This window comes from Thermobia domestica, chromosome 8 (assembly GCF_964235325.1).
Source record: "Thermobia domestica chromosome 8, izTheDome1.hap1.1, whole genome shotgun sequence".
NCBI lineage: Eukaryota > Metazoa > Arthropoda > Insecta > Zygentoma > Lepismatidae > Thermobia > Thermobia domestica.
The window spans coordinates 291,593,572-291,617,949 of NC_137461.1; the positions used below are offsets into that span (position 1 = coordinate 291,593,572).

Sequence of the window (24,378 nt, forward strand, 5' to 3'; positions counted from 1 at the left end):
TACTCTGTTTTTCAATCTCTGCGAGATCCATCTTAATATTGTCTTTCCATCCGCACCTAAGTCTTCCTAATGGTAGTTTTCCGATTGGTCTTCCAGTCAAGACTTTGAAAGCGTTTCTACTTTCTTCCATTCTAGCTACATGACCCGCCCATCTAAGCCTCCTAGACTTAACGACCCTAACAATGTTGGGTAAACCATATAAATTATGTAGTTCCTCCTTATGAAGTTTCCGCCATTCCCCATTTCCGTACCTCTTGGGTCCGAATATTCTTCTCAGGCTCTTGTTCTCAAATACTTTCAGTCTATGTTCTTCCCTCAGAGTAAGTGACCATGTTCGCAACCATACAGAATAACAGGCACGATTATCGTTTTGTATATTTTAAGCTTAAAATTCCTCGACAGAATTCGCGACGACAAGAGATTTTGAACCAAATAATAACACGAATTCCCTGCTTTTAGTCGACATTTAATTTCTTCGTGAATATGATTTTCGTCTGTTAATATTGACTCTAGATATTTGAAACTATCCACTTTATCAAAAGTATTCTTTAATATTTTAACGCATCCATAATTTGCTGTGTTACGGTCCCGACGCTCTTCCATGTATTTAGTTTTCTCAGCATTTACTTCTAAACCCATGTCCCTGCAAGCGTTTAATAAGATCTCTGCATTTCTTTCTATTGTTCTCCTATCATCCCCTATTAAATTTACATCATCAGCATATGCCATAAGCTGGTGAATACCGTTCAACTCTAGGCCCTGGTTGCTATCTTTGATTTTCCTTATAGCGTATTCCAGAACAAAGTTAAATAATAATGTCGACAACGCATCTCCTTGTTTCAGGCCATTTTCGACGTGAAAGCTCGTGGACAAAAATTTTCCTACACAGACTTTACTTTGGGATTCATTTAAACATATCTTAATTAATCTAATTAGTTTTCTCGGTATTCCAAGTTCTGTAAGAATGTTGTATAATGTTTCTCTCCTAACCGAGTCATACGCCTTTCTAAAATCAATAAATAGTTGATGTACCGGGATATTGTATTCCCACTTTTTTCGAGTATTTGGCGAATGGTAAATATTTGGTCGATAGTTGATAATAGATTTCGTCTAAATCCGCACTGATAATCTCCAATAATTTCATCTTCGTGTGGAGTCAATCTTGCTAATAGAACATTTGAAAGGATTTTATAGGATGTTGACAGAAGAGAAATGCCTCGATAATTATTACAGTCAGTTTTGTCGCCTTTCTTGTGAATTGGAACTATGATTTATTCTTTCCACTCTTGTGGCAATTCTTTCTTGTTCTAGATAAGAGAATGAGTTTGTGTATCTTGTTCCACAATTTTTTGCCTGCAGCTAAAATTAACTCAGCCGGATTTCATCTACACCCGGAGATTTGTCTTTCTTTAATTTCTTTATAGCGGTTTCTACTTCTATTCGGTTGGATTCTGGAATATACGGTTCTGCGGTGTGTATCTCCTTTTCTCCACGCACACTAGTTTTTGGTTGCGTGTTAAGCAGATCGTCAAAGAAATCTTTCCATCTATTTAAGATGCTTTCCGTATCAGTGAGAACTGTACCGTCAGATGTCTTTAATATATAAGCACGAGGTTGATAGCCTTTCTTAAATTTGCTGATCCCCTTATACATGTCCCGGATGTTTTTATATGATACGGTTTGAAATTCTTGATAAGGATAAAGGCAATGGAAGAGGTTTGGTACACCTATTCGGAAAGTTGAATTTAATTTGGTAAATATAATTGCAAGAATTTCACTGGATTCTAGTCAGTTTGAAAATTCTCTTTAGCGTTATTTTTAGAGGGGAAAAATAATTTAGTGGGACAATCCTCCCTCTATGGCTACGGGCCTGAGCACAAACCAAGAGAAACATTCCAATTTTAAATAGAAATTTTAAACACAGCCGTTAGTGTTATTAGATCATTTTACATTCGTTTCTTAAAATTTACGTAATAGCCGTATCATTAAGTAATAAAAAATATGCGACAAAACAGTTTCAGAGAATTCGTTAATCAAACGTTAGTGATGCGTTTAGTTAGTATAGTATTAGCTCTGTACTAAGAAGGATGTACTTTTTGTTATTTAGAGCCTGCTTCGAGTTCAGCTAATAAGTTGATTTGGGAATGATTACCTAATATAACCCCAATACATCAGGTGAGAAAAATAAATGTGTCAACTACGGAAATTTACACGTGCGTTTGCGTAGTCTGTAAAAATGAAAATATATGAAATACGAAATTCGATATGTTTTCTTAGTAGTTTGACGTCACGACAACTTATAAATACTTACGAAATCGAATTATAATTAACGTAAACATTTCTGGGAGATGTATTTAAGGAGAAAATAAGTAGAAATTAATTAATATTAGTGACAATAGAAGGGTTATGTTGTAATTATAAGGGAAGATAATTTATTGATGCGTTGTATGTATCTCCCAGAAAACTGGAAATCTACTCTTCTTTCACTGTTCACTTTAAGAAATAGTTATGCTATTGTAGAGAACTCGGTTAAATAGCTGCCTCATAGTTAACTCAAACGATGAAGAGAAAAGGATAGTAAGAAACAAAGATAGGCAATTAATACCTTTGTATTCTCATAATGTAAGTTTTTTCTGGTTAAACCGTGGCTAAACCAGAATAGAACCTTCTTCTCTAAATTAATTAGTTACATGTTATTAACTTAGACAATTACTACTTGCTAATCAGAGATCCTGCGTATTTCTGATAACCATGCTTTAGTAAAAAAAAATCTTAGTATAGCGCTAATCAGCTTTAGTCTAACCCTTTGTATGGCTCTAATCATACGTCAAAACCACTTTGCTTAACTGGCGCTTTATGCCAAAGGCGCCGACTTCTCTGTAACTTTGGTGGGGGGGCATTCAGATGGGTGTTTGGTTGAGAAGGCATATGAATTCAAATTATAGCAAATATTGAACATTCGTAAATATAATGCGGGGGTTCACATGAGCTTTCGGAGGCCCGGGCCTCCTGCCCCCAGAATAGGTGCCCTTGCTTTATGTATAGGGTAGATTATCGCTAAACTTTACGTTGCGTTCACACAAACTACTATTTAATGGGAAGATTGAATGAAGTAACAGTAAAGACTATTTACAATTATTAATGTTTATTATTGGTAACTTGTCATGTTTAGTTGTAGTTTTCTGAAATATACAATTATACAAAATACATAGTAATATATACACTAATATTACAAGTCTAGTATTTATATTACTTTTATGAAACTTGCGCTGAGTGCGGAGTTCTAGATTCTTCAGATATTATTATAGAAAACATGGTTTAGAACATTAGTTTATACACGATCTTTCAATATTTATATATCTAGGCATATCTTACATATATAAAGTCATGACATCATACCAACCTGATGGAGTGTCCAATGGTGGCTCAGAATCAAGATTTGAGTATTCAAGAATTCTTTCAACTGAGGTTATTTGATTTTCTAATTCTGCAGATTGCCGTAGTCCCCACTGGATACTTCCAGTCAAATTGGTCAATTGAGTAATAGCAAGACCCACATATCCTACCATTGTGTCTATCATACAAAAGTTAATAATGCATAACAAAAATATGTAAATATTTTGATTAGTTGATAATTTATTAAAGTAAATGGCAGATAGAAACATTATCTACACTCTACGAAAATATTATACACCCAAATTACAGCACAAAACACCAGAAACTTTACAAGTATATAAAAAAATATTTTATTTCAATGTCATACTTAGCAACAATTATGTTCATTAAATACTATACTATATTGAAAGCCAAAAGTATAATACTTATTTAAAGTGAAATTTTATGCCATAACTGTAGTATTCAATGTTTTTAAGAAACTCATTTTAGTAAGTATAAAAAATCAGTAAATGTTTCTTCTTTCTTAAGTTTCAACAACTATCCTATTACATTAATATTCTCTGTTTCTTTTCTACAAATGTTAATAGATTTTTGTTTTGTTTAGAACATGTTTAAAATCAATATTTTTCCTTTAAAAAATAAAAGTTTCATAAAATATGAATCATTTATCTTACCTCCGTGTAATTCCAAGAAAGTAACAGTAACCAGTGTCATATAAATTATGGATAAACAGTCTAACCATAAAGCAAAAGCTCTGGTGGTCGAAATGAAAAGATACTACGCTGATGAATGCAGGTTCTATACAGTAAAATATAAAATATAAATAGTATATATAGCTTGTTTTTTTGGATCATATTTGAAGAAATTAAAATCTCTAATTAGCAGAACTGCTTAAAACTTATTTTTAATCCTTCTGTTATTTTGTTTTAACTGCCAATTGAGTGTAGGCTTGTCAACCATACAAAAATTATTGTAATATACGATAATTTAAGCTTAATGCTATATACGATAATGCCCTTACGATAATAGGTGAATATACAATGATTTAAGAACGCACACTTTTCTTTTGCAGATTTTAAATGTGCAAATAAATTGTAGATATGCATTAAATACCATGCGTCCATTCTTTAAATTCAATTACGTTTACGAGGGGGTGGAAATATTGTTTTTTTTAGAGGTGTTAATAAAGATTTTTAAAATGGATGAGAACAGTGACGTCGATTTGGAGTTTAAACGTAAAAATTACTAGATAAATTTATTATATATTATTATTAGTAGTAGTAATATTATGCTTGTTTTTGCAAGTATCACGTGCATAAGAATATACAATATTTTTTTTGGTAATATACAGCATAATTTTAAAGAGGAAAATCACCAGTGATGTGGACATATTTTCGACTAACCCGGCGTTCGACAGATCGATTAAACGCATACTGTCCAAACAATGTTACTTTTGCACTCTTTGTTGACATTTTTGTTGTTATCTTGTTGTTGGTAGATATATATATTAATTTTCTCTTTTTCCATTTTGTTTCCTGCTTGTTAACATTTCCCTGTGCAAAATTATGCTGCAGCTGGGAATTTGTTCAATAAATAAATAAAAATAAAATGAATCGATAATTTTGTTCTCTGAAGTTAGCAATTGTGAGTCATAAATGCTGCTAAACACCATACGGTCCATACATAAACAAACTAGCGAATTTTATGTTGAGTGCTCGGGGAAAGAAAGGCATAAGAGAACTTCCTTGCATTTACAGACTGATCTTGTTTTATAGTTTATTTTAGTGTGCAATCTGATTGTAGATGAAATAAGTTTAATAACGAATTAATTATTTCCACTGATTTTAAAGAACAATAAACAAAGTTACTGAAACAAATCAATAGGAAGTTCTACTATTTTTCCTTATTTTTATTTAAAAGAACAGCATGTGGAAAAATATACGAGAATAAGTAAAAAATTATCCACAATGTAGCCTATAACTTTTCTTACATTATTCATTCTGATTTCTGTCTTCGTTTGTTTTATTGTTATGCTGTTGTGGTCATGTAATGCTATGAAAGTTTGATCCTAATTCTTCCACTTGTCTTTCTTTTGTTGTAGATAGATTATGGTCGCTCCATTAGACGTTCGCACTAAAGAGGAACAAGGAGCAGTGATCCGGTTTTTGTGGTCGGAAGGTATATCAGAGGCCGTCCAAGACTATTGGCACAATACAGGGACAGTGTCTTGATGCAATAGAGTATCTACGAGTGGATTGAAAAATTCAAAAATGGGTAAGTGTTACGCACGAGGAAGGAGCCGGACAACCATCTATGGCTCGTTCCTCATGCATAACACTTGTGTGACTCATTTTAATTTTTTCATGGATTTCATGAATGGATTGTGGCTTCTGATACGAGTACACCTACCGACCACAAAAACCGGATTACTGCTCCTTGTTCCTCTTTGGTGCAAACTTCTATTAGAGCGGCCATGATCTATCTACAACAAAAGGAAGATAAATGGAGGAATTAGGATCAAACTTTCATAGCATCACCACAACAGCATAACAATACAATAAACAAGACAGAGGTCAGTACGAGGTCAGTTGTAGCTACATTGCGGATAATTTTTGACCTGGGCTTATGCCTGTTGTGTTGATGGCAAATAAATAAATTCCACTCTTTTACACTTGCAGTATTAACCAAGTAAATGCAGTACGCCAACTGAGAACAATTCTGCGCCATGTTACAGCGGAAATGACGTAAGTGGTGCCCCAGAGCCTATCGGAAGTCTAAGGGTTTCTCTGCATATACGTAGAGCAAATACAGGGAGCTCTCTTAAAAAAATGACGACATTGTAAAACTACACTATAATCATTTGCTTTCTACCACCTACACTAAAAAAAGCCACTCTTGTAAAAATTTTAATTATAGCATTATGATTGAATATAAATTTTAACTTTATTTATGTAAGAGATGTAGATATGATTTTATTAGAGTAAGCAGTAGAATTGTGAAAATGAAATGAAATTTTTGAGTTTTACGTTCCACGGTTATGCCGGTTAGGCTAAAGGAGACGGCGATTATGAGAAATGAATGAAATGGTGAACTGAAGAAAGTGGGAAGAAACGGGAGAACCCCGAGAAAACCCAAGAGCACAGTGTTTGTCCACCACAAAGTCCATACGGCCAGTAGAATTGTAATAGTGAAACTCATGCTAGGAGAAAGAGAGCCCTTTAGTATAGTCAAGGCCTATGCCTCTCAGGTTGGATGTGATAAGGAGAGAAAACAAAAATTTTGGATGGAGCTAGATAGTACCTTGCAGAATTGTTCGTTACATGAGAAATTGATGTAAACAGGAGATTTACTGTAAATGGTAATGTAGGACAATCAAGATTAGGATCTGAAAGAATACATGGAGGATAAGGATTGGAAAACAGAAATGTGCAAGGTGATAACATGCCACAAGTGGCAGAAGCATATGACGTTGCTATTCTAAATCCTTTTATAAGAACAAAGAAGAACATCTTATTGATAAGAGTGGCACCATCAGGCCTCAAATCAGCTTCATCTTATGGAGGAGACAAAACCCACATGATACAAAGGACTGCAAAGTAATGCTAGATGAGAATTGAGCGGAACAACGCTGCCTAGTAGTGACTGATATTTTCATGAAGGAAACAGGATGAAAACGACAAAATGCTCCTGTTCGAACAGAGTAGTGACAAAAGAGGGAACAAGTGCTGAAAAGATTTGAAGGGAGATTATCACATTGCAGGTACTGTAAATGAGGGAAGATGTGGATGTAGAAAAGAAGTGGATCACAATATCCATAGCACTCACTAGATACAGCAAGAAAAGTTACATGCTACATATTACATGTTATTAATCCACTGTTATTCCTTTCTCGAATTACTTATAATGTACATTTCTTCTTGTTGCTCTCTGTTCTTCCTTTCTTTGTTTCGTGTGTTCTCCTTAGGATCTTGGTATTTTTCAATGATGTTACCTAATACTGTGATTTGCATGAGCTATTGTACAAATGTACTTGAACCACAAATATTATCCGAAACCAGTTGGACTAAGATTATGCTTTAAAGTAGTAAATTGATATCTGGCAGTGGTTTAAATTTGAAACTTTTTTGAACTGTTATTTTAACTTAGCAACTTTTGATACGTTACATATTTATAATAATAATAATAATAATAATAATAATAATAATAATAATAATAATAATAATAATAATAATAATAATGGGAGAGATAATCTTACATCGCGAAAATATCGTTGCAAAACGACAAGGAGTCGCACACATATCAGGCGAGATATGCGTTTTATTGTTTTTTTTACAATGAATTTTACGCAATTACCTGAATTTATAAGCCCTGATCAATAGTGCGTTACTATTGGTCCCTCGTGACTATACGAATAGGGTAGGCGCCTTTGGCGTGGGAGGCTCTAGTTCGATTAACGGCTGCAGCTCACGTGGTTCGAAATTCACATTAACTTGCAGGTTTATTTCTCATATAGCCTTGCTGCTGAATACGACGCTAAACTCAAATCTAACTAAGAATAGTATGTTAAGTTCACCGTCTTATCCCCGTTAGCTTGTTACATGATTATCTCTAATCGGTCAACATACAAATTCAAAATTTGGTTAATAGTTATTTTCCTCGTCAGAGAGTTGCAATCAGTGATTTAATTGTATAAATTAATGAGTGTTGTAGGTGGTGGACATGGAGTAAGGGATTCCAAAATCTTGGTTGCCACTATAACAAACTCACATTCTACCTTTCCAACTATAAATCTCGAATGTGTGAATATGGAAAATGAGCAGTCATAGTATTATTACACAAATTACTATAGTTGATTCAAGGAACGTTCAGTACCTCTTGTAAACAAATACACGTGGTGATTGTTTAATTTTATTGGTTAAAGAGCCTAGAAACATTAATGCGGAAGAAGCAAATAGCCCATTGTTACGTAAGCTGTTTTTCAATATTTTTGTTGCTTATAAGGTTCATTACCAGAAATTCAATTTCTTTACAATTAAATAACAGAAACAATATTGTATCTAAGAACTAAATTGAATTAATGCAATGAAAGAGAATACGCATGCGTAGAAAGTGGCTTTGGCCCACCTTAAGCGCGAATCACAATTTACAATATGGCCGCGATGCGGGAATATGTAAAACACAATAATGTATAAAAGCACGTGCTTCTCGAAAGAAGAGCTGACTGACAGCCAATCATCCGATGACTGGCGGAGTAATACCATTCTGCAATGTTTACATCAGGATCAGAAGGTTCGTTGAATGAACTTTAAAAGCTTCATCTAATTTGTAGTTATTTTAAATAACTAGAAATAACGCATGGACCAAAATTGTTCCACATTTAAAACACGAAGTGGCAATAAGTCAGAGTTGCACAGGTCACAAGGCATATGGCGGTGGAAAACATGCATGTAAGTAGTTAGATCCTGCATATCCTGATAGCTAAGCAGAATGGCATAGAGTACTACACGGAGAGACACATTGTTGACGAAGGGAAGCACAAACAGACGATCTACAGAATAATTCAAAGATATGAAGGTCAGCACAACACCGATAGGGAGTCGGGAAATGGAGGGCAAAATGCGAAATTCCAAGGACGAAGGTTCAATACACTTCTCAACATGAATTACAATTACCAGTGGTCTCTCAGGGATGCAGCTGCCAAATTTAAGTGTGCAAATATATTGAAGAAAAAACGTGACAACACAGAAGAAACAAATATCCTCTTAATACACAGACAAACCAAGCAAAGGCATTGAAAAACAATCCTTTGCATTGGTGAAATGTTTTCAAGGAGATCTATGGTGTTCGACGACGAGGCGCATTTCATACTGAATAAATGTGTTCGAAAATACTTTTTTTAGTCCGACAAAATTGTAGATCCCCCACCTGTGAAATATGTGGAAACATTAAAGATGGAGTTGTCTATGACCACATGTTTTAAATGTTCTTATGACATGCTGCGGCTGGTTGGTCTAATTTATTAGACTGGTACCGTTAACCATCCAGCATGTGCTTCCTCAATCATTGCACTGCTTTAAACCTCGTTTACAACTGCACCTTTTAAGGGTGTCCCTCGACCTTTGTGATTTAGAGGTTGTGACCCCCTATTGCTACGCCTACTACGGGGCTAGACCGAAGTTCAGTGCCTGCCAGTTTACCTATAGTCCAGGTTGCCTTGCTAGTGAGACAAGGGCTACCATGCTCTGCAGGCATGGCGTCCGAGCGTTGTAAGATAAGCTCACCTCCCACCTTTGCAACCACATGCTACCAAATCCTACGGTTTGCCCAGAATCCAGCAGAGTCCAACCCAATCAGGGAACCCTAGGCGAGCTTCTTTCTCTTCATTCCTTGGCAGGGTATACGTGGAAGCAGTAACATTTCCGCCTAAGATGTTGGAATGGGTGGCAGGTTCTAAGAAAGAGTTGTGTGAACCATTCATGGAAGAGATGCTACATGCCATCAATGTTGGTACGCATATTACTGAATGCTTGAAGAAGCGGTTCCTTCCTTTTCTCTGGGGACATCATGGGTATGTGAAATATGTAGTTTGGCCTGACAAAACAAGTGCACATTATGACCAAAAAATAATATACATGGAGACCAATGGCATACCTTTTGTACGTAAGTATCTCAATCCTACCAATGTACCTCAATGACGTCCTATTGAAGATTTCTGGGCTCTACTGGTGACGAAGATGTATGAAAATGGTTGGAGGCCAGACAACAAGGAACAGCTGATTCGCCGCATCAAATATTGTATTCTCACAATGGATGTAATGTTTGTTTCACATCACTAAAAAAATCACTTCTATCGGATAAGCCAAGATCTGTGTACAGTGGTTCATTGGTATGTTCTACTTCATATAGTCTCACCTGTATGTAGTTGTAGTTGTGTGTTGTTGAAATAAATAAGTGATTATATACGTTTCTTTTCTTTACAGTCACAATTTTAGTCAAACACACTAGTTCATCTTCATGTTATGCTCCTCGTACATATAATAACTAATTTCTTACCTGGTGATGGTCAAATTCCTTCTCCAGAATTTGCTGTGCTCCGAAAGATCTAATTGTAGTAAGTCCTTGTAGTGATGCACTCAAATGAGAAAATACAGGACTTCGAGCTACAATGTTAAATATTACAAGTAAATGATAAATGAAGTAATATAAAGTGTTTAAGGAATCATGATTTATATTCATGTTGTCTATGTTTCAAGTACTACATTTGCTTATTAAAACAACTGATACAACTTAGGATATTATATATATAGTATTCTTATAAATTCAAGCCAGCGTAAACAAATTTACACATATAGACGAGATAATGTCATATCAAATAATTAGAACATGGGTGTTAATTACTTTTCAAACAGCACACACGAATTAGAATATACAAAATAGTTGGAGCTATTTAAATATACATCTCAGTCCGTCAAAAGCTGGCCATCGAATCATATTACAAGCAACTTTACAGTACTTAATTGGCTTCTTAATATGACAACATAAAAAATAAGGGAATGAATGAAATAGTAGACCTTTGGCGCTGTCCCTAACGCACACACATTTCATGCTTGGAACTGAAAATTAAGTCTGCACTGGAAACATCCTACCAAGTTTCTTATATCGTTCACAGAAATGCGTGCACTTTTCCTAAACAACTATGTAGCCATAGGGAAAGAAATACAATAGTTTCTTTCTTTCATATACTGAAGACTGATCGGGTCACATCAGACCGATCTTTAAAGTAAAAGCGTGCCGTCGTCACTGGTAATTTTTAATGGGTCAAGATTTGCTCTTGTCCACATCCGAACGTGTGTTTTAAACATGATGCGTACACTTCATTGTCCACAATGTTACGCTTGGCTGTCATCCGTGCTAACGTCTGGACAAGTTCGAGTAGGTTCGATCAGATGGTTTGAGCAGGGAGGTCCGGGTGTCTCCGACACTCGGACAGACAAATAGCCGGATGAATTGTGACTGGATAGACGGGAACATGACAATTGCCTCGAATGTATTTTTTCTGCACTTGTCCGAGTGTCTAAAAATCAAGATAAATGAGAACATAAGCTAAGAGAGTGATGAAAATTTAACTAACAATTGTATCGTTGTTGTTGCCGTTATCACAGCATGATCGCAGTATGAAATACATTTGTCTACGTAATTTAATTTTAATATCTTGTAGTCTCTACAGCTGCTCGAGGAACTTAGCCGGCCTCTTCAAACTATTTTATTTCCGAGACGATATTAAGAAGCTTTTTAGCCCCTTTTGTCAAAATTATTAGTTTGTCAAAATAGTAGGTTATTACTAAAGAGTGGCAGTTGTGGCAAAACAAACCCTGATAAATGGCGGGCAAAATACATTTTTAAAATGACAGTTTATATTGCAAGAATAAATATATTGACTGTACCGTAAGACTTTGCACATCAGGGGTAACTTTGCATAAAATATGAAAAGAGTTGCACAGTTCTCTGTCAGTAAAAGCATGAACTGTAAAGAGAAAGTTTCAACTACCACCGTAAGATAGAACATCTAACTGTATTTTGGCTTTAATGTTGGCAATTAACATCAGTTCTAATTACCGGGAGTTACTTTGCACCGATCCAAAGTAACCCCTTAGATAGAAAATTACTACTGCTGGTACCGCCTTCTAATTTTAGGTAAATTTCCTATTTAGGTAGATGTCGGAATGAATTTCTTGTTGGAAAATAAATTACGAACAGTGGCGGATCCAGAAAAGTAGTTTCAGAGAGGCTTCACTCACAAAGACTTCGCTTTTTTTTATATAGAAATCACTAGACTTTGGGGGAAGGGGCGCTTACAGCTGATACGCATAGGAATGACTAAAATTTGATTTAAAAAAAAAAACAGAAAACTTGCAATTTGGGTGGGCTTCAGCCTGAAAGCCCAAAATCCCGTAAATCTTCCACTGATTACCGTTGGGATTATATTCTTGGACACAAAGAGCAACCAATGCCGATCAGTTCACGGGGATTTTTTTCAGTTCCTGAGTTGCATTTTTGTGGAGCATATGCTAAATTATCATAATGTGGTTCTTGTGCCAGTACCAGAAAACACATAATTTTCTTTACAAATGTCGATAATTCATACTAAGTGCTGATACTGATAGCCTACCATCATTCTAATATCAATATTTGTAGGCCGCATGCAGTTTTGTGTAGGAAGGGAAATGTATAAATGCTGAAGGGAAAACATTGCACAGGAACATTATGTTTGTATGTTGAGCATGTTTTTTGTGTGTTGCGCAAAGTATCCCCACTTATGGGGTTACTTTGCACTAAAGTTTATATTTCAACAACTACGGTCATATCGAATGTTTAATAATGCACATGCACGAATGTTTTCCTTATAGATAGATAGATAGATAGATAGATAGATAGATAGATAGATAGATAGATAGATAGATAGATAGATAGATAGATAGATAGATAGATAGATATGATATGTTTAAAATACAGTGTTCTAAATCATTGCGTTTGTACGTTACATGCGGTTTTCTTTAAAGTTTCTTAAATCTTTAAAGTTACTTTTTGGGGGCAAGTAACGCGTTACATTTTAAGGGAAAGTAAAGCAACTTGTAACGCGTTACATTTTTACAAGTAACTTACCCAATACTAAGCACATCACAACTTTAGAGTTTATAGCAACATCTACCGTGGTTTCCATGTATTTGGTTAGTCAATTGTCCCTCCGGTGAGGAATATTATATTCTAAATCTTACAAGTGATTTGCATTCTACGTAAACAAGAAACAACGTAACTTCTATAACAACATGGCCACCAGCAAATATGCTTAGTATAGCTATTATGCCCAATGATCACGATAAATAGCATTTATTTCAAGGATGTAATAAAATAGAAGATTTGCCCATATGTATCTTCATCCTGTTAACTCAATGAAGCCAAAAAAACATAAAACAACTGGGCATCGGCACGTCTGTTTGGCTACTCTAGTTTCCGGCATCGACTTCCGCGATGAATGTTATTTCAAAACCATGCGATCTTATTGGGCGGAGTTGGCAGAATGGGATTGGCGAAACTGTGACGTATGGCTTCAAAATTTTGTTGTATAGGCAGATCCTCCATTTTATAACATCCTTGATTTATTCACGATTTCTTATAAGAATTTCAAGATGGCAGTCATTAGTTTTTAGTATGAAAAGTACTGTAGCTTTTTGGTTTCTAGAATACACTGTTTATGCGATAGTTCTCATCTAATTTACTGCTATATGTTAGGTACAGTATTAATAATTCCATATACGTCATACTTACTTATTCCTTCTAGCCGTTTGACATTCCTCGATGTTGAAATATGAATAGTTCTGAGAAGAAAGAAGATGACAGCAATAATTGCTGTTGGGATTAAAAGCCAGTAGCGGACACTGGCTACAACTATTAATATTCCAATCAAAATAAGGGTTACCTGAAAGAATTCAGAACAGGGTCAGTTCATTACGAATCACGAGAAAAAAAGAACGTTTTGATGTAGAATACAAACTACAAATGGTGTTCGAAAGCTTTATCGTATATTCCTTACCCTTAGTGTAGCTTTGCAACTTACTCACCATGAACATTCAACCACTTATCATAACGTCATATTAGATTTTCTTTCCAGCTAATTTGTTCAACCATGCATGACAAGTCCTTGAGTTCATCAACAGGAGAAAAGAAAGAACATGCAGCATATGCCATCTACGACCTCTCAGTTTGAGGTAATCAGTACAGTCCAGATTTACATGCAAAGTGCATATTTATAGCGACATGCAGAAATATGGGGCCGCGATGGCTCAGTGGTAGAGCGTTCACCTCTGGTGCTTGGGGTCCCGGGTTCGATCCCACCCCCGGCAAGTGAACTTTGTGGCCGACAAACACCGTGTGCGTGGGTTTTCTCGGGGTTTCCCCGTTTCCTCCCACTTTCTTCATTCCACCATTTCATTCATTACTCATCAACACCGTCTCCTTTAGCCTAACCGGCATAACCGTGGGACGTAAAACTCAAAGATTTCATTTCATTTCATTTCATGCAGAAACATATGGAAAATATTTTTCTCTTTCCAACGGACTTGTTAAGATTCATTTAAGACGCATATGATAGCGTATATAAGTGCATATTTTGAGTGAATTCCGATGTGCATGCAGAATTCGTAAACTTTTCAGAATACGGTATATTTCCGAATTTTATTGCTGCATACTAGCGTATTTGAGAGTGTATCGCAAGAAAGTTGGTTCTTTTTAAAGTGAACTGAATCACTGTAAACGCAGATGAAGAATAAAATGTATAGAATAATAGAATAAAGTGTTGTATCCAAAATTAATCCACCTGGCTTGTCTTGCACACGGTCTTAATCGTGTATCAGAAACAATCAGATACCAATATCTGGAAGTAGACGCGCTTGTAACAAATATAAAGGAAGTATTTGTGAAAGATCCATCACGCATACGTATCTTTCGCGAAGTTGCGAAAAATCTTCCGCTACCTCCGCAACCAGTTTAAACCTGAAACTATGTTGTATTACACAGAAAACTTAACCTCCTGACACACCGCGTAGAGCCGGCTCTACAAAAAATGACGTCATTTACTCGTTCGTTCCAGCGGATATCTCGAGCTTTGCTGAGTTGAAACCTTTTGTAAGGTAATTTCTACACTTCAAATTTTGCTTCGGCAGAAAGACGATAGCAGAAACGTCTTATGTTTTGCAGTTGTACAACAGTTAAGATGGCGTCGTGCAGCGGTAGCGGCAGCGACCAGCAGCACTCAGGTAATATGTTTATTTTCGTACTTAGAAAATAACAAAATATTTTGAATTCTCATTTGTATGACTATTAGATAACCTAAAATATGTATAGTATATTGGTTTTGAAGAACTTTGTGTTTGGTGGTGTGCAAGGCAGTTTCTTTGCTGCTGCAGAGGGCTCTTTGCTACATTGGGCTTCCATGAATAAATTTTTGCAGTATTATATTTGCGCATTGTTGAATGTTTTACAGATTTTTTGTGTTTTACCTCGTTAGATTTAACACTGTTTGCAGTAGAGTACGTAGGATTTAGTATTGGGGTTCCACACCCACTCAAAATCTTTCAATTTTGCAGTAAATAGTATAATTAGGGAGAAAAATAGTATATTATAGTCTCGATCAATGAAAATAATCAAAAAATTAAATCAATCATAAAATAATAATAATATTGTCAATAATCGAGTTTTTGTTTTTTAAATCTCTATTTTTATAATCTATGACTTCTGGTCAGAGTATGATAACTACAAAATTAACAGTTGGAAGGAAATTGTATCGCGTTGTAGATCTAAATGTGACTAAGAATCTCATATATTATATGTCGAATCCTGTTTGCGTTGATTTCTGAAAATAGCACGAATTCGCCTTAAAGTAGATCTATGGTACTTTCTGACAATACAATCTTCTAGATTTTTCAAAATGTAACTTTGGGTTTACAAGATATGGACAATTCGAACAATTTTGGATTTCTTCGATTTGGCAGTAAATGCATGGTTTGGGCACAGACGAAAATGTAAACTAAAGAACATTTTACCCCAAAATATCCTAAAATTTCATGCATTCAAAATGTCTCTGGCTGAGAAGTTTATTTTTCCTGAGCAGAACCAACGTTAGAAAAGCGATCTGGAAGATGATCATCCAGTAGCCCACAGGCGAAAAAGAACACCACTTTCATGTACAGCATCTAGATATGCAAGTGCACGGCATTTTCCCGAAGCGCTAAAGATGCAAAACTATCCAAGGTGCAGAAAACCTGAATATAAGCAATTCTCCAGAGTACGGTGTATCTGGTACAAGATATTTCTGTGTGTTCAACCTGAACGTAATTGTTTTCTAAGATTTCACACTAACACGTGAACAAACAAGTCATAAGATATTCAGTGTACAAACATTGTCAATTATAAAGACAAAGGTATCATTTTCCAACTGAAACTGTATTCATATATTTTTTCTTTTCAAAATAATGTTCGTTTATTGTACAGTCACGAAAGAAAGTATTCTTCAGTTCACAAAATTGCTTTTCCTAATAACTCAATAATAAATTAACCTATTAGAGTACTGATTTCGACAAGTTGTCAAGTTATCTAAAGATAAGAACAAAAAGATCCATATTAATTAATTTGTTCCCGAGTTATTGGCAAAATTAAATTTGTCAAGTGTCAAATATTTTCCGTGTGTACACGATCAAAGTAATATTACAAATGTTAATCACTATGAGTATTATAAGAAGAAATGTATGCACGTACAAGACCAAATTCACATGTCTAGCATTAAACAGTTTTCATAGTGCTAAAGACCCAATAAGCTCCCATTTCTATTGTTATCCCCAATATACCCAGTGTAGAAATTGTTCTACAGTCGATTCTGCGCATACGTACAACCAGAAACCCTTAAAGTTCACACATTATTAACTTTGGAACCCCAAACATTCAACCATTAGAAAATTAACCACAAATTCCTCCTCCTTCATGTAGATGATTTCCTCTGGGCATCAGGAGGTTATATCACGTGAAGACAGTTGTAGACTCACTAAATCTCGATGATGCGGTCGCTATTTATATGTTACAAAAATGTTTCTCTACAAGTCGCATTGAGAATAAAATTAAGTACATACACAACGACTTCTCAACAATATTTGAAATTATTAGATAGGTGGAATGCCGTAACAATGCTTTGCTGTATTCACTCTGCTTGTTGGGTGAATTATCGCAGATTTTGTCCAGTGAAACTCACGGTGTTGCGAAAATATCGTCAGATAAACTTTGCCAAGTATTAGGCAAAAATCCCGTGTACAAAACAATCGTGACATTGTAAATATACTTAATGGTGAAAACATGGAACTGGAAGAGACCTAACACAGAAAGACATTTGGTGTTTTTCAAATGCATCAATGACTTCTGTTGATGTGGAAAGGAACTATTCGATCTACAAAACGTTCCTCACTGTAAACGCAGAGGGTTTATAGAAGAAAACCTAAGGAAGACGTTAACAGTTCAAACAAAAGAGGTCATTAAAATGAGATATTTTTATAAGAAATTGAAATTTTATCTTCTTAATGTATATTTCAGTGCATATGTTAAAACTTTAAATGCATATTTTAGTGTATATTTTTTATATATATCGTGCATATTTACATGCATATCTCGGGGTTGGTTTGTACATGTAAATCCGGGCTTTAGTACTCAGCAAGACAGCAGTGATGCCAACATGCGGAAAGACTTCCATTTTGTAGGATATTTTGTCGAAAAGGAATAAAGGGAACTTTTTTCGAAATTGGCAGCATATATTTGACTTTTGTACTTCATGAACGTCAACAAACTTGCGTATGAACGGGAAGTAGAGAAATAAGCTTTAAAAAGCGTGAAATCAAAATTAATTGATTATTTCTGGAAAATGCATGCTAGTACGGATCTGACTTGTGCAGTAAACAATGATTCTCAAAAGACGAGCACCGAAATAATGCATAGTATTTTTTAATACTTATTCATAAACCATCAATAGAAGTTTCTATCTAGAGATTATGAAGCGGCTTCTCTAACGAATGACCCGTGAGATGACACAAATGATTTCCAGGAATTGGAGTCTTCTCCAAAACAAATGCTGCCTCACAAAACTGTAAGATTATCAAGCGTCGATTTTTCAAAAACAGGTTTCTGTCAGCAACAATCCATTGCATTCGCGAGATTTGGCTCCAAAGGACAACTTTCTGTTCTCGAAATTAAGCTCCAACCTCAAGAGCAACATGTTTAACGACATGGCAGGGGCGGATCCAGGACGGACTTCTGGGGGAGGCGGTAGGTTGTAATACTGCTACTTAGAGCTACTTTTAAGAGCTGCAAACTCTGAGTTCAATTTAGATATAAAATTAAAAAAAAAAAACTTTCCTATTTTGGGGGGCGATCGCTTCCCCTGGATCCGTCACTGCGACGTGGAAGTATCAGTGAAGAGGGAAACTGAAGATTATGCAAGATCAGGGCCGCCCACAGGGAGGAAGTATGGCGCAAGGTGCGCCATTGAGAAAAATTTTGGGGGGGGATTTTACTCTACTTTCGAACTAGCAATTTTACTGTCGGAATAGCATTAAAACACGATTTTGAGAAGCTAATTTTCAAAAATTTTCCGGGGTGAACCCCCGTACCCCCTGCTTCGATACTCGATGAATGAAGTAACGCGCAAGTAGCCGTATGAAAGGAAAGGTTCGTTCATTTTAAGAGAGAAGGGCCGCCCACAGGAGGGATGAATGGCGCAACTTGTGCCATCGATAGGGATGCGCACGAGACAAGATTTGAGACTGTCTCGACTCGAAAATATGCTGTAAAAGTGATGTCTCGACTCGAAAAATATATATTTTTCTATTGGAAGAGCTGTGTCTCGACTCGAATTTTGTCAGGAAAATTCTGTCTCGACTCGACTCGAACGCATCCCTAGCCATCGAGAAAAAAATTGGGGGGAATAAAGAAATTGAGGAAGAATTTTACTCTAATGTCGAATAAGTAATTTTACTGTCATCAGAATAACATTGGAACACGATGCGGGTTTTTTTTTTTTTTTTTTTTTTTTAATCTCGAGAATGAATCCCTCTACCCCCTGCTTAGAAACTCTATGAATGAAGTACCGCGCAAGTTGCTATATGAAAGGATGGGCTGGTCGGTTTATCGCTTTGTGTAGGTAATTTACCCATTTTCTGCTTGGAGCATTTATTTATTTCTTATTTATACCATGTACGACACTTAATAAGTAATGCTATTCAATTGCTACATGGTGTATAATAAATGAATTAGTGCGATTACATTTTCCAGGGCCTGCGGTAAACTGAAAACCAGCTCAAAAGTGGCATCACTGTGTACAATAGAGACTTTCCGTGAGAGGTCGCTCCAGTAGTATTCTATATATTCAGCTCCATGTATTGTACAGAGTGAAGCCAGCTAGGCAGTTGTTCGTTTTTCGCAGATCCTGGAAAATGTAATCACACATTCACACACATAGAAAACTATAGAAAATATGATCATTCATCATACATCAAGTAGTAACAGAATATTGTTACGTATTATACGTCGTCCATAATAAATAAATAAATAAATAAATGTAAACGTAACCGAACAATACATCGGTTAAAATAGCGCCAAGAATTGAAATCAAAAAAATGAGCGCCAAGTTCTGGTGAACAACAGTTACAAACACTTAAGGAATCACTTTCAAATTTAGATTTGAAACTTGCCTATGTTGCCTGTTGAAAATTATAAAGTAGTTGGACATAATTGTGAGCTAGTGGTAACCATACAGACAACAGCCAAGTTTCAAATCTAAATTTGAAGTGAGCCAGTGAGTGTTTGTAACTGTTGTCCACCAGAACTTGGCGCCTATTTTTGTGATTTCAATTCTTTTTAAGGCCACTCGTACTTGGCTCTTTTACAAGAATGTTTTTTGTTGGATATCACTTCTTTTTGTAGGCTAATTTCGAGGATAACATTTTCTTTTGGTATCAAACTCAATAACTTGTAACTTGCGTCTTACTTTTCATGTACAAGGGAATTATATCAATATTTTGTAAAGAAAAAATAATACTATTTAATACTAATTGTAAAAAAAGAGTACCTGTGCCATACACAGTGTGTAGAAGTTTTTACACCCTTCAATATCCTTATAGAACATATTTAGTATTGAGTTGAGTTGAATTTTAGTTTAGCGTCCCATTCAGCAGCGAGGCTATGTGAGACGTGGACCTACTGATGAACGTGGAATCCGAACCACATGAGCTCCCGCCGGGAATCGAACCCGGGTCTCCCGCGCCAAGGGCGCATACGCTAACCGCTTAGCCACGGAGGAGCTCATATTTAGTATTGTACAGTATCAAGACTACTAATAAAAGTAATGCCATTTTTATAATTACCGTACTACTGCTCCTACTACTACTACAAGCATTCTATAATACTACTACAGGAAATAAAAACAACAACAAAAATAACAATTACTAGTACTATAAAAACTACTGCTACACTGGGCAATTGTTTTTAGAGGACTTGAGTTTTGAGGAGGGAAGAGATTATTAGTTTTGGGGGGAGTGCGCCATCAGCTTTGGGGGGGATGGGCACCCCTGTGCAAGATGACTTCTCATCAACTTCCGGTCGTTATGCTAATGAGCAAAATTGTGCATTGATTAAGAAGATTACATAGAAAAGTAAAGAAGTATCACCTTCCTGCAGGTAATGTTTTTCAATTTAAGACAACAGTTTGATAATTTTATTCGCACCCTGTGGATTCTTAATTGCATTTTGATCAGACATATCATTTAAATACGTTAATCCACTTAAACTATGATGATTACGAAATACAGGGTGATTTAAAAAAAAACTCACGGATTTCATTTGGTTCTAAAATTTCTAACTGATGTTCGATTTTCATGTGGTTTGTGACAAATGATGAAGGAAGGATGGCAGATTTATGGGACATTGTTTACTGTTTTAAATTCATACGGGGTAAATATCGGTCACGCCTCAAGAAAAACAGCAAATTTAGCCAGTGTACCTTACAATTGGAATGAGGTGCCGTACGGTACGGAGATTTGAGTTTTCTTCGTTAGATGGCAACCACGCCAAGATTAACAGGAAACTGGGCCGTTGTATTGGGAATCGTACAGTTCTGTGCTGTTACGTGAATATGATTAGGACACGGTAAGAGTACACAATCGTGTACTCTTTGAAGCAACATGAGTTTATCGTTCAACGTTTTTGGAGCAAATGTTTTTTAGAAACAAATTTCTCTCATGGTCTGCCCCAGACAGGAACATAATACGATCGTCAGTGAATAAATTTTATGGAACAGGGTCACTTCTGAAAGAGACAGGGAAGCCTCCAACCCTGCAGGCGGGTGTTGTGGAAGATATCAGTATCGACTTTTCAGGTCCGCAAGAAATATTTCCGTCGCTTGTAGCAAAAATCGGCTATAACTATTCAACATGTAATTTATGGCTCTTACCACTATCAATTAATTTGTATTCTCACTAATACTTAATTTTTATTCTGCAATTTCGCTTCAAAAATCCAAATGAAATGAAATCTTTGAGTTTTACGTCCCACGGTTATGCCGGTTAGGCTAAAGGAGACGGTGATGATGAGAAATGAATGAAATGGTGGAATGAAGAAAGTGGGAGGAAACGGGAGAACCCCGAGAAAACCCACGCACACGGTGTTTGTCCACCACAAAGTTCACTTGGCGGGGGCTGGGATCGAACCCGAGACCCCAAGCACTAGAGGTGAACGCTCTACCACTGAACCACCGCGGCCCCCCTTCAAAAATCCAAGACCTCATTGCAATTGAAAGGTACACTGACGAATATTTGCTGTTTTTCTTGAGGCGTGACCGATATTACCCTGGATGAATTTAAACAAGTAAATACACTTCCATAAATCTCCGATCCTTCCTTGATCATTTGCCACAAACCGAATGGAAATCGGACTTCAGTAAGAAATTCTAGACCCAAATGAAATCCATGAGTTTTATTTTAAAAAAATCACCGTGTACAAGGATACTTATAATGTTCGTGAAGCTCCTAAACACACTAGTGGAAAAAGAAAAATGAACATCCACAAGGAAATGACGGAGAAGCACCATTTTCTGATGATCAGAAGTACCGTCACTTTGGACAAGAGTGTTGTGCTACTGACGCAGTAGGAAACACGAGCTTGTTTAAGTAGTTCATCATTTGCCAAAGTAGTGGTCGAGTGTTCCAATGTTTTATATTTGCTGTAAATGTTGGAGATATGTGAGAACGGCGTAAGCGAGCTCAATTCGTGTAGTCATCGGAGTTCGAAAGAGAACATGTCATAGACTGGCAAGTAGCCAGATAATCATTCCACAGAAGAGTGCACTGCATAGGAGATATCCGCTGTGCACTAATATTTATGCTTCAGTCAGAGAAATGTATGCACCACATCAACCCTATTCCGGACAATGACTGCACATCTGCATCAGGTAAACTAGATTTACATATTGCAAGGTGACCGAATTATAAATAAAAAGCAATGTTGTCATTTAGTGTGAAACAGGACCTTTACAATCATTATTGTATCCAGGACTATGATCACGTAGGATCCTCTTCTAACATCTTACTGTAATGCTCCCCTAGGATCAGGACAATATACACTGGGAGAATGATAAAGATATAAAAAAATTAATTCTAATATTAAACAAAATAAAGGTGTGTGTTCCTACAAGTCAACAAGAAACTGTTGGAAAAGTTTCCATGGCTGTATTAAGACACGGAACACAAGCTAAAAATTAACTTCCCAAGTAAAATGAAATTACATAAAGTAGTTCGTGACTTGAAAAACCAAGAACAGCAAGCAGTATTTAAACTTCGGGTTTTGATGTCACGGGGGTCGTTCTCGAATGGTAGGCCAAGGTGCTGCACGTTCACCAAGGAGTTCTTGATTAACAGGCTGCCTCGATTTCGGAAGCGAGAGATCCAGAGTTCAATCCAGTTCTATACAGGTCCATAAGCCACGCAAAGAGGTTTGATGTGGGCCGTGACTGTTGCCTACCTCAGAGGTCCTGAGATCCATACCGTTCTATATAGCCACGCAAAGAGGTTCGCTGTGGGCTACCACTGATGCTATCTTTAGAGGTCCAAAGTTAGATCCCGACCATGTAAGGTTTGTAGTGGGCTGCAACCTGATCGCTGCTCTAGACGTGGAAGAGGAAGACGTGAAGCATCTAGTGAATTATAGTGCCTATAATTAGTGTGTGATTAAAATAGTTATCGTGGTACATGAAAAGAACACGAGAAGCTGACTTCCAAGACGAGGCCGAGACGTGTAAGTAGCCAGTAATAAAATTTAATGCATAAATGATAGATTCACTCTTAAGACAGTTCTAAGCGATATAATCCAAGGCTCATCGTATGCCTGGCGTATTATTTCAAATCATTTTGCTAATATAAGGATCTTTGTAAGTCAGACAGAATCTTTATTATTTAATTAAACTCTGTTAAACTAACTTTTATGACACATAGAGTTTGACCCTAGTTTAGCAGATAAACAGTAGTGACCAACAGATTAACTTTTGTTGTATGTATAGCTTATGTAAATAAACATCGTCATTATATGTTTTCTCTCTTACTCCATTTTGCAATTCTTAAATAATTTTAACGAAAGGTTGTAAGAACTAGTGCCGTTATATTAGCGAAGGTTCACCAAGTAGTTTGTAAAATAATTACGTCCTTATTTATGATGGACTTGCAGGGGCTTATCGCCCAGCCTCGTTAGGAAGAAAAAGCATATACAGTTTATTGCATTGCAGATAGTATACCCAACAGGGGAATCGAATCATAGGCCACACTCTATCACTGTACTACCACACCAGACTAGTTATATTCTATGACAAAAACCATTGTCTTGTTCTACTACAATGTAGCTTACATCTAATAGTATCACGAAATAAGCAATTCGAGAGATGAAAAACTATAATCCAATCAAATAATCGAGGGATGAGTGAATGGACAATACATGACACCTGTTGTATTTACTCACCTGAACAGCATCAATCATTACTTGTGGCAGATATTCATCAATTGATCCCATATCCTTTGAGAAACGGTTCAAAATTCTTCCTATGAGATAATATTAGTAATGTTAGGAAAACACAATCATTTCATTTAAAGTATATATATATATATATATATATATATATAGACAGTACATAGTTAAAAATAACTGTGTTAATCCAACGCAATGGTTTTGTGTTTTTTCCGACTTGTGTTAAATTTTGACATGCCTGGTTCTATTTCAACTCCATCAAGCTGTTAAAACCGGAGTTGTTAAATCGACTCCTTGATATAGGCTACTCTCCATACGTTGAAATAGATCAAGAACAAATCTAAAAGCATCAAAAATAGATGGCAGCATTTCTGGTAAAGTATA

General features: G+C 36.1%; 1 pseudogene across 1 annotated transcript in view; it reads right to left on the minus strand.

Annotated features, from left to right (window-relative positions):
* The window catches only part of LOC145692606 (putative multidrug resistance-associated protein lethal(2)03659), a 99,109-nt pseudogene that overhangs the window by 33,956 nt on the left and 40,775 nt on the right, over nucleotides 1-24,378 (minus strand). Inside the window, exons 8-12 of the transcript XR_014132623.1 lie at nucleotides 23,989-24,068; nucleotides 13,723-13,873; nucleotides 10,450-10,556; nucleotides 4,071-4,194; nucleotides 3,404-3,574 (exon numbers count right to left, since the gene is read on the minus strand). The product of XR_014132623.1 is annotated as a putative multidrug resistance-associated protein lethal(2)03659 (transcript). The remainder of the gene's footprint in view (nucleotides 1-3,403; nucleotides 3,575-4,070; nucleotides 4,195-10,449; nucleotides 10,557-13,722; nucleotides 13,874-23,988; nucleotides 24,069-24,378) is intronic.